This window comes from Pyrgilauda ruficollis, unplaced genomic scaffold (genome assembly GCF_017590135.1).
Source record: "Pyrgilauda ruficollis isolate IOZ18807 unplaced genomic scaffold, ASM1759013v1 scaffold31, whole genome shotgun sequence".
NCBI classification, from domain to species: domain Eukaryota; kingdom Metazoa; phylum Chordata; class Aves; order Passeriformes; family Passeridae; genus Pyrgilauda; species Pyrgilauda ruficollis.
Window position 1 is genome coordinate 2,780,856 of NW_024524489.1, and position 12,681 is coordinate 2,793,536.

Sequence of the window (12,681 nt, forward strand, 5' to 3'; positions counted from 1 at the left end):
AGAAACTCGGGCACAGATGGACGAATATGGAAGCAACAGTTATATTCCAGTTTCTTGCTAGGGGTGGATTCGGATTCCTGATTTCAAGTATCCATTTTTGACATTTTTGCTATAGTGTGACTGCCTTGAAAGCAATGAGCAAATTGTCTTTGGCCTCGGTGGGCTCCAGAGGAGAAACCACACTGAGATAGAGGAAAGACAGATGTGGGAGCCAGATCTCTGCTCTTCACCACCAGAGCCCGTCTCACTCCTCTGTATCTCGCTTGTACAGAGACAAATCAAAATTCAGGGACTTGTGCCACACTCTCTTCATAATGCATGTGTACAAATATTTGCATGCAGCAGCGGTTCAAAGGAGCCTGGAGATAGTATCTTAACTGTGGTGCTTTCCCAGACCATTGCTGTGCTTTGCCTTTGTGAATAAAGGCAGTAGTGTCTGCAGTCAGGAGATCTCTCATATAGATTTAATCTGGCTGTTTTCCTCCCTAGGGAGCAGAGTTGAGGATAGCGAAGTTCAAGGTAGCGTGTGTTTGAGTTTTGCAAGCAGAATAGACATGGAAATTTGAAGCCTAAATTGCACATTCCAGCCTTCTTATGGAAATGGCAAGGAAAGAGGAAGCAGAGCCTTTGGTACTGATCATGTGCCAGTTTTTAAATACCAATACAGATCCAGAGAGTTTATTTCCAAACACCCCATGTGTGTATGGGCACACAGGCACAGGATGCACACCTATGTGTGATGTTTATAAACAGTGCCCCACCCCTCTCTGCTTCTAGATCCCATCGATGATTGCTTTATTCATCTCGTGGCAGACCCATTTAAATGAAAATACATTCCCTGTTCCCTTGCTATCATAAATTCCGTGCTATGGGGAAGCAGCAGAGTGCTCTAGCTGTACCTCCATGGAGAAATGCCCTGTTGAGGAGAGGAGTATTATACAGGGAACAATTGACAGCCCTTCACTTCAGTGGGTACATTTCTCTGTACAGCTGCATCACCACTAATGATAAATGAGTAATGTTTGATAGCTGGCTCCGTTGCCTGACAGCTACAGTTTTGGCCAGAGGGCCACGACAGGCTTTAGACTTCTGTTCAAAATGAGTTAAACATATTAGGTATTACGAAGCCACAGAAGCCTCGAGAATGAGTGCTGAAATGAGTTATCAAGGTATGCTCCTGGGTACACAACTTGCAAAGCAGATGTCATTCTAATAATGTGTGATATAGAACATGTCTGGCCTAAACCCTGCTGGATGAAATATGAAGCCCCGTTGGTGATATTTAATACCATTTTATGAGGTGCCATCTTATAAAGACAATGCCCGCCTTATGTGGAATGCTTAAGGTATTTTGCCAAAGGCACTGGGAGGTATCTGAACTAAGTAGAATTTTTATTATTTTATAAGCCTTTACTTTGTAATATTTCTGTTTCTACATTATTGTGGTACTAGCTGCACTAACCCTTTGTCTAGTGAACTTCATGAGTGGTTTGCTGATAGATTGACTGATAGCCACAGCTGCCTGCAAAGGCCAGCTCCTACCTAAATATATTCCTAGCAAAAAAACAGAGTAAAGCAGAAAGCAGACTTCAAAAGGAAATAAAGCTTTACAGGAGGCACTCTTGGAAGAGAGGTCCTTGAAGCTATGAGATATAGAGGTTTCAGTGTTTATTAAGGGAGTAAGGCCTGGCAAGGTTGTGAGTTTGTGTATTGCAGCTGCTACATTCATTTTGTCTTGAATTCCTGTTGTAAACTTTGACTTCCTGTTGAGATTTCTGGGTCCCTTTGCCGACATCCCAAGGACATACCTCGAGTCACCTCATTTTGGGAAGACGATGAGTGCTTTCACTCTCCAGTTCTCTCTTTATTTACATATTTTCATTTAAGGCTGCCTTTGTGGAACCAAATTGCCTCCTAGTTCAGGTCTGTTGGAAAGCAGAGGCAGAGTGAGTGCAAGCGGTTATTCTGAGCAAATTAGGTATCTGCTCCCTGGGCTGCAAAGCCCGTGCTGACAGCACTGTGGAGCTAAAGACCCCAGAGGGGGTGATACTTACATTTCAGTGATGCTGAGTCAGTGCAAATGGGCTCTGTGCTCAGAGCCAATCACCACTGCCAGAGGATCTGGTCCACTGCAGCAAGGGAGCAGTTTTCTTGTCTTAATCCTACATCGTTCTGTATCTCACAGTTCTTCTAGTCTTCCATGCTTCTCTGTTTTGCCTCTCCTGAGAAGATAGTGCCCATGACCTAGAAAGCAGCCACTTCCCAGAGCACTCACCAGGGAAGGCTGATGCAGCCCAGCTTTTGCTCAGTGGCTTGATCCAGCAGGGTGTCTCTTGCAGGGCACGCCAGGGACCCCTGTTCTGCTCCCTGCAGGTTCTCCTGCTTAGCCACGACCTGACTTGATGAACCTCACAGAGCCGGTCCTTGTGACTCTTTCTGCTGATTTGCTTGTCTGAACAGACATCAGCACTAAAGAAATTACTCAGCTCGGTGTGTCAGTGACCACCACATAGAATTTCCAGTTAGAAAGACATCCCTGAGCTAAAATATGTGGTGGTCCTTGCTCTTAATCCTAATGCTCTCCTTCTGCCTCCCCAGGTAAGCGATCTCTCAATGTGTGGTAGTGCAGCCTGATGCAAGGAGGTGTTAGGTTAACTCCCTTTGATGAAACCCTACTAACTTTTTTTTGCCCTTGAAAAACTTGCTTTCCCTTCCTAATGCATCATCCTGCAAGCCCAAGGTTCACAGATATTCAGATTCATCTTCCTTTATACCATAAACATGCCAGATATATATAATCCATTTGGACACTGGCAAGTGATGACTATCAGAGGCAGAATGGGTACTGAGGGGCCCATAGTTATACAGTAACATCAGCTTGGCAGCAGCTCATCCATCGTGCTGGATGATCTGTCCATCTCCCTGCCTATGGCTTGTAGCACATAAAATACAGAGGAAAAGTCAGACCAAATATTCTACGAGCGACGCTCGTCTCATCTCAGCCCGGCTCTTCCAGCCTCAGTTTTAAATGCACTCGTGGACCAACTGTCTGGTCGAGATGCTGCTTTTGGAAAGAAACATGTCTTAGAAATTCCTGAAAGTCGCTGCTCAGTGTGTGACATGTCAAGTTACATCTGCTGTGTCACGAAACATCAGCGTGTTGTGAAAGACCATAATGAAAGGTGACAAGACACGCTGTAAACAGTTTCGGTCGATGTTTTTATTTATCCCAGAGCAAATTTCATGCAATATCACGATCGTGGGGAGAATTCACCTTCTGCTCCATCACTCAGCAAAACTTTTGCCTGTGGTGCTCTGAACATTTTGGTGACCCTGAACATTTTGGGTGTGGAGGTCGGTCAGCCTTCAAGCCGAGCGTTCTCAGGATCACCGCCCCTGCCCCAGCACGCGTGGTGGTGAGTCTGTGCTCGGCAACCCCAGGGACCCCTGAGGGGTCAGGAATGCTGGGGTGGCATTTCCCCCAGCCTCAGCTGTGTCCCAGCACCCACGCATGTGCTGCATGGGGAATTCCCCCCCTGTCTCCCAGCAAACGCGTGGCCACGCACGGGGCTCCCCCAAAGGAGCTGTGCGGGATGACTCAGGGTTCCCACGATGGGCTGGGGCCCTTCCTGGGGCTTTCTTTGCCTCTCATAAACCCATTTGCAAATCCTCCGTTTGAGATGTACAGGTGGCTCATGTTTATCGAGGTTTTCTACTTGGAGCTCATTTCCTTAAAATCTGTCCTTATGTTTGCTAAAATCCACACAGTCCCTGTTCCAAGCTGCGCGAGGCTTTTAGCTCCTTTTTTCCTCTCAGCATTTTTTGCCTATATTGTTGCAGGAGTCAAATGGGGAAATGCACAGAGCTGGGAGATTAAAGATGTAAATTTTATAAACAGAAATCAAAGGTCCTAAATCCTGAGCAAAGAAAAGCCTACATAAGTATGAACATTAAAAAACATACATAAATAGTACTTCAAGGCTGAATGTGTTAAATTATTCAACAGTTAAGTCATAAGTGTTCTTAAACTTAAGTATAAAAATGCCCTTGACAATATTTCATAGCTGTGCATTTCTTTAAAATATTTAGCATTCTCATTAAAGAGAATGACTTTATTTTATATATTAGTTACACTCCTGCTTGTTAATATGAAGGAATTTAGTAGCAAAGAGCATTCTTATGTATATAAGCCAAAGACAATTTACATATAAAGTTGGACGACTATTCACTTTTTATTTATTCCTGGATCATCTGCATCCACGCAGAGCTATATAGCATTTAAACAAATTTGTTCCTTAATGTGTAGTATTAATATCTCCTGCCCCAAAATATCATTTGCTAATGCCATCGCAGAGACAGGTTCATTCAAAGCTACATGGAAGTTCTTGCCTTTGAAAGACTTAATGAACCTTACATTTTTGGTATACTGCACAGTGTAATGCCTATTACATATTCATTGCCAGAATGGAAGATTTCCTTTAACTCTGAGCTTCCTGGTCTAGTTCACTGTAAAACATTGTCAAAAGTCACAAGAGACTTTCACTGAAAATTGTGACTCTTGATAGCAGGATGTAATGGGGAGGTTTAGAATAGAAGAACCAGTGGTATATGGGCCCAGGGGGAATCGTTCTGACAGACAAATGGATGGATAATACAGTTTTTGACATAATGGGATGAAAAAGTTTATGCCAGAAAGAACTGAATTAAAGTTATTACTTTGAGGAAATTTTGAAGTTCTCAAGACCAGCGGTATTACCTGCGTGCGTTTCATTTTACTGCATCTCTGCATAACAGGTTTTTAAACAGGCTTGGTTTTGAATTGATTTATAAGCTTACTCACAAATCTGCAATCAAAATTGTAGCTTCTTTCCTGGAAGTAACCCCAGTAATGTCATTTTACAGGGGGTTGTTTTGGGAGCAGGATTTTTTGAACTCTGGTTTTTGCAAGTCCTGCATCATCAGTTTGCCTCTCAGTTCCCTTTTGAAAGGACAGCAAAACAAAAAAGGCTATTATTCTGCATTTTCCTCTGGAATAGTAGGAGGTTGCACAGAGCTATGTTATTTTGTATAAATTTCTTTTTCTCAGTGCTTTGTGAACTTTGAAAATTCACAGCTCTGAGATCCCCGAGTCCTGGCGAGACACAGAAATCGGCTGATGCACAAAACATCACAAATCCAAGGCCTTAGTTAATCGAGGGGGCACTGTACGTTTTTCTACTGGTTATTTTTAGGTGCTGGCAGGGCTGGGCTGCCAGTCAGACACGTTTCTGAGGGGTGCTGTGTGCACGTGTGCACCCAAGGGTTTGACCGCAGCTCTCTGGAGAGGGGACGGTGCAATAACAGCCGCTGCTCCCCGAAGCCTCTGCCTGAGCTGTGTCTCATTTTGGCTGGCAGGGACTGAGCCAACGACTGAAACACAGAAATGAGAGCGGCACAGAGAGGCCCTCATAATGGCAGAGATGAAAAATGTGTTAGCAGAGAACAATGAAGTGATGGTAAATCTGAGATGTAGGCACCAGTCACCACTTGTACCATGCTGTTGTCAGAAGTGTGTTGAGATATCGGAGAGAGCAGGCTGAGAAAGGGAAGCTAATTATACCACATTATTCACTTCTGCTCATTAGGTGTAGTACAAAGGCCCTGCTTTTTATGTATATATTAAAGTGCTGAGGACTACAGGAATAGATAACTTCATGATTCTTTTGTCTCTCTAGCGGGTCAGTCCAGACAGAAAAATTGTGTTTTCACAGACATGCAACTTTCCATCCTGCAGAATTAGGGATTTCCTCCTGCATCACCTCTAACAAACAGAAAAAGACAACTCCCCTCCTTCTTGAAACCCAGCAAACAAAGCTCCTGTTCCCTGTGACAATTCCTCACCCAGTGCCTGTGTGAGGGTGTGTGGGATGGTTCCCATCTTCTCCCCTCTGCGCAGTGTAGGCACCAGTGTCCATGAAAAAGCCCTTCCTGCTTAATCCCACTTCCCCACATGGCTCCAGGGGCAATTTGACAGCCCCTGACCTTCTCTGTGACTGACATCCATGCCTGTCCCCTCGTGCTGCCACTTGTCCCTCTGCCATCCTGAGGCCACAGATACCTCTCCAGCTGTGTGTCAGTGAAATGAATTCAGCTGTTTAATAAACTTTGGGTGGTACACGTAACACATTCTGCCTTAGATGTTTCACAATCCTTCTATTGCATTTGGATCTGTAAATGAGCCATTAGGAAAAGACGAAGGGGAAGGCAGAGGATCGGTTTATGGAAATTATTTATATATGAGAAATACCTGACTTTCAAAATTCATGGCTCTTTAATGCTCAAGTCACAGAGAACACATTAAATCTAAGAGGAGAGGAACAGCTATTGCTTTTCCACATTGAGGTGAATGAAATCCGATTTGGGCATTGAAACCTACCCTTCTTCACAATGAAAATTGCCTTGCTCTTCTAATTGTGAGCATCACAAAAGTCACTGCTTCAGTGAAATACCCTGCAGCTACACAAAAGGATAGACTGGAGAAGCACACATCTACCAATAAGTGGCACTGAGCATCTACTCCATTTCTCACACAGGTTGGCATATCTCTCAGTGGTCCATCTGGTAGAATTGGATGGCATTTATCAGGAAATAATCCAATTGTGGCATGCCAAAACCTGAACATGAAAAGTACTTGTGCCTAGTGTCAATCATTCACCCTCTGACAGTTCAATAAACATCCTTTCTGTGATGGTTTTCAGGAACACTGACACCCAAAATGCTGGAAACAATGCCAGAGATGGAAATGACAATGCTTCTGTGAAACATCAAAAGGGGCCGACACAACCTGGCATGGATTTTGCCAAGTGTTGCTTAGCAATACATCGTGCTCGTGGGCCACTGGCGTGTCAGGATTAGCTGCGAGGGGAGCGATATTCACACCTTAGCTGAGAACACATCCTCCCCAAACAGAGCAGCACAAGGCAGGGAAGTGCAGCCTCAGCAGGAGCAGGGGATGCCACAGCCTCAGTAGACAGCTCTAGGCTTCCAAAAAGCCATCTGCCCTCCTCAGTTGTCTTCCTCGGGCGTGGAAAGACGAAGCGCCTCGTCCCAGTGCCGGTGCTGTCCTGTGAGCTTGGACAGTACAAGGAGGTCTCGTGGCCTTTTTCTTTCAGAGGGGACTAAACTTTCTGCCAGCAGCTGATGCAGGCAGAATTTGACCTGGGCTGGGTTGGCCTCTGGGCTCTCACGGTGGTGACAACACACGGGATGAAAGATTGAAGCCAGAATTAGGAGGTGAATGACCAATATGACTCCCAATGAAACGTGAAATAGGAATGGTTATTTTAACAGCAGTAAGAGGATGTAAGGAGCTCTTGGTAACAAAAGAAAAAACTTGTTCCCTTCCCGAATTTCCCAAGCGAGCCCCTCTCCCCCGGTGTCTGGATGTGTCTCTGCAGCCACCCCCACCCTGTGAGGGACCCTGGGGGGCAAAAGCAGCTATTCCAGAAAAATGAAGCATGTGCAGAGGCCAGAGGGAAAACATATTATTTGATATTGCAGGCACCACTTTGCCACTGAGGAGGAAACTGAATCAGGGAAAAGTGAAATAACTTGCCTGAAGCCACCGACAGACCTGGGAACTAAACTCTGGCCTCCTTCATGTGCCAAATCCTGGAGCAGAGGCTCACGAGGTCTAACCAAATTGCCTTTTATCTTTGTGCCTGGTAAATGGGAGTGGGAGGAACGTCTGCATATCAAATCAGGGGGTTTTGTCCGTCTCGAAATTCCAGGTTTTCAGATCCAGGAACCAACTGACACCTGGAGCATATAAACTGCCTTTTTGGTGTGGTGAGGACAGACCTGCGGGTCCAAACACAGACCTGCCAGCCAAGCCTGTCCAAACAGGGATCTGCTGTGAGTCCAGAGCCTGGAGGGAGGCAAATGCCTGGGGAGGCATTTGTGGGGCAGTGCTTGTTTACCACTGCTCCTTTTGGCTCAGGGCAGACTAGTCCACAGACACCACGATGGTGGTGAGGCTGCAAATTCCATGGAAAAGGTGCTTTCCAACAGAGTGCCCTGAACAGAAATCCTGAGGTGTGCAGATCCTTATATATACTTATGACAGTTTTCCAGGGAGAAGTGCAAGCTAACTCCATCAGTGCCTTTGAGCCTTGACTTGTTAATTGGCATTACTTCTAATTCCCAGCTATATTTTAAGGTATGAACCTAAGGAATTTTAAAGTCATTATGTGGGTGAGGGACTGATAAAAATAAATCCTTCAGGTTTGAAAGTGGCAGAGAGGGAATAAAAGGTGTTAAGAAATCCAGGAGTTTTCAGCCAATTGGTTCAAAAAAGCATCCGGGTGGACTGCAGCTCCTAGAGAAAGGTCACTGATACTACTCTGGATACCTCTTTTTATGAACTTTATGCATCACATAAAATAAATTTAAAGCAGTTTAATTTAACAGTCTAATTAGTCATGGTTTTTTTCATCTTGTCTATTTAACTGTACATGGAACAAAGAGAAAGACACAGGGCCAAATTCGGAGCTGGCATAAATCAGCTCTGCAAGTCCAGGAAGCCATTCCTGCTCATCCAGGACTGAATACAGATGCCTGTGGCCAAATTTGTCCCTGGGGGTAACACCCCTTGTGTCTGGAGGCTTGAATGTGGCTGCCAGGAGTTAACTCTCTGCAGAGCAGATCCTTGTGTCTCAGTGTTCAGAGCTCAAGCCAGGAGAGCTGAAATGTGAGTTGAACACTCAGCAGAAATGGCTCAAAGACTCGACACAGTTTGGAACAAAACTCTTCTGCGCGTTGGCCTCCCAGAAACTCCTGCTCGCATTTCCCTTGGCCTCAGCCAGCTTAATTCACACCCGATTTCGCTTTAAATTTCAGTGCTCATATAATCTCATGATCTCCGGCACGGAGCAGTCACATGAGTGCACCCTCCGCTGGGAAAGAGTGTCTCCCCACTGCCTTTGATGTGGTTACGCTGGTTATGCCACTGCACTGAGCTGGCCTTGCTCTTCAGCTCATGCACAGAAACGCACAGCGTTAACCAGGCTTTGATGCAGGGATGTAAATCGATCCACGTTTACCAAGGTGAAGTTTCTGTGCAGATCTCCAGCTCATAAAGTCTTAGGCCAGGTAAAGCCTAGACCCCCAGGTCCATGGTTATATCGTGGTGTTTGGGAGGGTTGTGATCCCACTGCTGGCTTTCACAAATCATTTTTCAAATGTTCTGGATTCCAGCAGAAATCTGCCTGCCACCAGTCGAGGTGTTTGCTTTGCCATGTCCTTTTACGAGAGGATATGCTGGGGCAGGTTGGCATCTGATGCTGGCAGGCACTAGAGAGGCTTGGGAGGAGGCTGAGGAAGCTTATCCATGTGTCACCCCAACCCTGAGGGACACGAGTCCCTTCCAAATGGCTCTTCTCAAAGTTCCTGCAAGGTATCATTTCCCTAGCCAAAAATAACTACAACAAACAACATGAGCACAATAAAGAAATTCAAATGTATCTTAAGCCACCTAATAATTAACCATGTTCAATTAGTCTCCGGGGTTTTCTGTGCTGCTGTGTGGTCTCCCTGGAGGCACCCCCAGCACCACAACGGTGAGTTAATGAGTTCTGGTTGTGTCTTGTCCGCACGCTCAGCTGCCTCACCGTGCTCCCCCTCTGGCCTCATGCTCCTAGGAAGAACACCCACTTCAGAGGACTTTCTCCCTTTTCCTGCTGGAAGCTGATGAAAGGCGGGGTCCTCCTCTGTAATGCATTTACCAGGGCTCTGCAGGGCTGTGTGAGGTCAGGGCTCAGCAGGGCGCTACCCCATGCCCCTTCCTGGGCATTAGGACCAAGCCTGCCTGCTTGGGTTGCAGCGTGAGGGTTCCCATATCTGTCACCTAAAGCCCAGGTCTATCTTTAGACCATGTAGTTTCAAGAGTGTGTCTTGGTTCTCTCTTTGGGGAGGTCAGCAGACATCAGTGCTTCCTGCCAGATCTGGCATCTGTGTAAGTTACTCCTGTTTCTTCTGAAATTTGATGTCACCAGACCATCAGGCCTTTTAGCACATCTTTCTCTTAACTTTAATTCATGTTTCATTTGGCTTTTGCACAGCAGCACACTCTTCCCAAAGTTTTTTGAAGCTCCGATTCTATATTTTATCCCTCCTGTCTTCAAGTTCAGCCAGCGTCTGTGCAGACCCAGTGTCTCTACAAGAAATTGCATTTTCCTGTGACACAATCCTGATGGCACTGCAACAGAGTCCCCAAAGTGAATCATGATCATGAAGGAAAGGGACCCTCTGGACATGTCCAGCACACTGGGCATTAGCCCAGCCTCCGAGTGCACCTCTCTGTTAGATAATGGAAAATGTTCTCTTACTTCCCATCTATGTGAACACCTGCATGACAGGATGAGGCCTGCATCAGCTCCTTCAGCCCTGCTCTGCTGGGAGCTTCCATCTTTAACTTTTTTCCGCTTCCTTGTTGTACCTGGGGTATTTTTCTTTTCCATAATACCACCGGAGTTGGCCCCACGCTGACTTGTGCACCACTGCTGGACTCATAGCCACAAACTCTCCTTTTGTTCCCAGGGATGAGTCCACCCACAGCCAGAGGCACCAGCAGTGGTGCCAGGAGGGCTCAGGGCCAGCACGGTTGGTGCCAGCATTTTGCTTCCCCCACACTCCACATCCCCTCTCCGGTGTCATTTCCCACAGTGGACACTTCAATGCACCATTTTCTGCAGACTCCCAGTTTCACTCCTCATGCTGGCCCAGGCTGGGGGCTGATTTCTTGCAGTACTTTGAATGAAGCTTCTCACAGTGCTGCTTTCCAGGAATTCTGTTCTGGACACGATGAATTCCTCTGCATGGCAAATTTTAATTGTTTTATCAAGGATTTTTTTTTTTTCCCGGAGTTTTCCAACCTCTTTCCCTGGTGTTTTGCCTCAAATCCCAGCCATAATATGTTCCTTCTAATAAGGGATTCCAACCTGACAGTTGCAAGATTGGCACTGCCACCACACATTACGAAATCTGGAGTTTGCACCGTGTTATCTTTTTCCATGGAAAAATAAGGCACTGGCATATGGCATCTCTCAAGAGAGTGGAGGCTGAGAGTGGGAGGCCAAGAAAGAGGAGGGTAAGAGATTTGGAGGCCAGTAATGGGAGCTGAGAGAAGCCAAAAGTGGGAAGCCCGAAGAATGCAGGCTGAAGGACACCACAATCTGCTCCCTGGCCATGCTCTTGCTGTTTTATTCCCTACATTTCCTCAGTTTCCCACCCGGTGGCTGCAGACCTGCACTTGTGTGTGACCCCCCACACCCGAGGTGAGGGCAGGAGCTGCCTCAGCCCGCTCACTGCAGCTCCAGACTTCAGGCAGGCCCCTTGGCTCCGAGAGGATCATAACCCCTGAGTTGTGTCTAATCAGGCAGCATCTGAGATTAATTGTGAGGGCTTTCCTCTACCCACCCACAGAGATAAATGCAGAGGAGCCAATTTGGTAATTGCCTTGAGTCCTGGTGTGCTTCTGAGTTGTTCCCGGGCCAGGATAAGGTTGGGTGAGGGAATATTTGCAGAGACATGAATGGAGCACTCACTGTGGCCCCAGCTCATAAAGATACCAGGGTGTCTTTAATGGGGCAGAGCCAGGGGTGTCATAGGTGAACACCATGATGCTATAAAAAAGAAATCCCTGTTGTGGCTCTGCTTAGACTCCCTCTTGCTTTCAAACAGCTCTAGAGCCTGCTCTTGGGGTTTCCTACATCTCTCTTGAACCAGAAAGAAGGGGGCAGCTATTTTGACCACCCCCACTGAACTGGCTGTACCTCCGAAGTGATATTGTGATGAGGACTCAGCTGACAATGCCGTCACCCAAAGGTGATGTGCTCATGCTTTTGGGGGACCTACAGCTTTGCCAGGATGCTGCAGGACACATCTTGCTGTGTCATCCAAGATGTTGGGGCACAGAGATGAATAAAGGATGGGGCTTTATGGAGCACCAATGGAGCAGATTGGTGCTTTAGGGGCTGTGGGTAGGTAGAGAAGGGAAAAGCAGCCTTGGCACCTGTTAGTGGCCATTAAAAACTCCCATGTTCTGCTAATCTGTGCTCATAAAAAGGCCATCTGCTAATGCTCAAAGGTCATTAAGTTACCAGCCCTGTTTACTCCTCCCGAGCTGCTGGGCCAAGCCTTTCTCAGAAGAGAGGGCTTAAATGGTCATTATGGTGGCGCCTGCTCACCCTGCCGGGTGGCTAAAGGTCTGTCAGTATTTTCATTAGAAACCCAGACTTTCAGGGCTTTTTAAACTTGGCCATTAAAACATTTGCTTCTCGCTGCCTGGCTGCACTTCGGAGAGGGAAGTTTTGTGTTGGACTGGTTGGTGATGAAACTGCTCAATGTCTTTGTGTTTTCCCTACAAGAAACAAAGGAAAAGCATAGAAAACAGAATCCCACTTTAGGTGCAGCTCTAGGGGCTGTGCTGGGTGTTGATTTTGGGGTTCAGGAGGCAGCAGTGTGGTCTGCCCCTACAAATGACACTGTCCCCAAGCAGGCAGCGTTTGTGTCTCACATGGTCCCAGCACCACAAGTGGCTTAGGGAAGAAGCTGAGGCCTGGACTGAGAGTTGACTTGATTTCACAGGTTTTAGTCAAACCTTTAAGGTTACATTAACATAGTTTTCTTGTGGTTAAATGGAAC